Source organism: Bacillus rossius, unplaced genomic scaffold (assembly GCF_032445375.1).
Source record: "Bacillus rossius redtenbacheri isolate Brsri unplaced genomic scaffold, Brsri_v3 Brsri_v3_scf568, whole genome shotgun sequence".
Taxonomy (NCBI): Eukaryota; Metazoa; Arthropoda; class Insecta; order Phasmatodea; family Bacillidae; genus Bacillus; species Bacillus rossius.
Window position 1 is genome coordinate 27,501 of NW_026962775.1, and position 2,373 is coordinate 29,873.

Genomic DNA, 2,373 nt, shown 5'->3' on the forward strand with positions numbered 1-2,373 from the left:
ACTCTCAGGCAAGGTTAGGTTAGGTTAGGTTAGGTTAGGTAAGTTTAGGTTAGGTTAGGTTAGGTTAGGTTAGGTTAGGTTAGGTTAGGTTAGGTTAGGTTAGGTTAGGTTAGGTTAGGTTAGGTTAGGTTAGGTTAGGTTAGGTTAGGTTAGATTAGGTTAGGTTAGGTTAGGTTAGGTTAGGTTAGGTTAGGTTAGGTTAGGTTAGGTCAGGTCATTGTATTTAATAATTTTTAAATTTTTTTTACTCTCAGGCAAGGTTAGGTTAGGTTAGGTTAGGTTAGGTAAGGTTAGGTTAGGTTAGGTTAGGTTAGGTTAGGTTAGGTTAGGTTAGGTTAGGTTAGGTTAGGTTAGGTTAGGTTAGGTTAGGTTAGGTTAGGTTAGGTTAGGTTAGGTTAGGTTAGGTCAGGTCATTGTATTTAATAATTTTTAATTTTTTTTTTACTTTTAGGCAAGGTTAGGTTAAGTTAGGTTAGGTTAGGTCATTGTATTTGATTATTTAAAAAAAATTCCCCTCTCAGGCAATATTAGGTTAGGTTAGATTAGGTAAGTTTAGGTTAGGTAAGGTCATTGTATTTAATTATTTAAAAAAATTTCCCCTCTCAGGCAATATTAGGTTAGGTTAGGTTAGGTTAGGTTAGGTCATTGTATTTAATTATTTAAAAAAAATTCCCCTCTCAGGCAATATTAGGTTAGGTTAGGTTAGGTTAGGTTAGGTCATTGTATTTAATAATTTAAAAAAATTTCCCCTCTCAGGCAATATTAGGATTGGTTAGGTTAGGTTAGGTTAGGTTAGGTCAGGTCATTTTATTTAATAATTTTTAAATTTTTTTTTACTTTTAGGCAAGGTTAGGTTAAGATAGGTTAGGTAAGGTCATTGTATTTAATTATTTAAAAAAAATTCCCCTCTCAGGCAATATTAGGTTAGGTTAGGTTAGGTTAGGTTAGGTTAGGTTAGGTTAGGTTAGGTCAGGTCATTGTATTTAATAATTTTTAAATTTTTTTTACTCTCAGGCAAGGTTAGGTTAGGTTAGGTTAGGTTAGGTAAGGTTAGGTTAAGTTAGGTTAGGTTAGGTTAGGTTAGGTTAGGTTAGGTTAGGTTAGGTTAGGTTAGGTTAGGTTAGGTTAGGTTAGGTTAGGTTAGGTTAGGTTAGGTTAGGTTAGGTTAGGTTAGGTTAGGTTAGGTTAGGTTAGGTTAGGTTAGGTTAGGTTAGGTTAGGTTAGGTTAGGTTATGTTAGGTTAGGTTAGGTTAGGTTAGGTTAGGTTAGGTAAGGTCATTGTATTTAATTATTTAAAAAAATTTCCCCTCTCAGGCAATATTAGGTTAGGTTAGGTTAGGTTAGGTTAGGTTAGGTTAGGTTAGGTTAGGTCAGGTCATTGTATTTAATAATTTTTAAATTTTTTTTTACTTTTAGGCAAGGTTAGGTTAAGTTAGGTTAGGTTAGGTCATTGTATTTGATTATTTAAAAAAAATTCCCCTCTCAGGCAATATTAGGTTAGGTTAGGTTAGGTTAGGTTAGGTTAGGTTAGGTTAGGTTAGGTTAGGTTAGGTTAGGTTAGGTTAGGTTAGGTTAGGTTAGGTTAGGTTAGGTTAGGTTAGGTTAGGTTAGGTTAGGTTAGGTTAGGTTAGGTTATGTTAGGTTAGGTTAGGTTAGGTTAGGTTAGGTTAGGTTAGGTTAGGTTATGTTAGGTTAGGTTAGGTTAGGTTAGGTTAGGTTAGGTAAGGTCATTGTATTTAATTATTTAAAAAAATTTCCCCTCTCAGGCAATATTAGGTTAGGTTAGGTTAGGTTAGGTTAGGTTAGGTTAGGTTAGGTTAGGTCAGGTCATTGTATTTAATAATTTTTAAATTTTTTTTTACTTTTAGGCAAGGTTAGGTTAAGTTAGGTTAGGTTAGGTCATTGTATTTGATTATTTAAAAAAAATTCCCCTCTCAGGCAATATTAGGTTAGGTTAGGTTAGGTTAGGTTAGGTTAGGTTAGGTTAGGTTAGGTTAGGTTAGGTTAGGTTAGGTTAGGTTAGGTTAGGTTAGGTTAGGTTAGGTTAGGTTAGGTTAGGTTAGGTTAGGTTAGGTCAAGTCATTGTATTTAATAATTTTTAAATTTTTTTTACTCTCAGGCAAGGTTAGGTTAGGTTAGGTTAGGTTAGGTAAGGTTAGGTTAGGTTAGGTTAGGTTAGGTTAGGTTAGGTTAGGTTAGGTTAGGTTAGGTTAGGTTAGGTTAGGTTAGGTTAGGTTAGGTTAGGTTAGGTTAGGTTAGGTTAGGTTAGGTTAGGTTAGGTTAGGTTAGGTTAGGTTAGGTTAGGTTAGATTAGGTTAGGTTAGGTTAGGTTAGGTTAGGTTAGGTTAGGTTAGGTTAGGTCTAGGTCAGGTC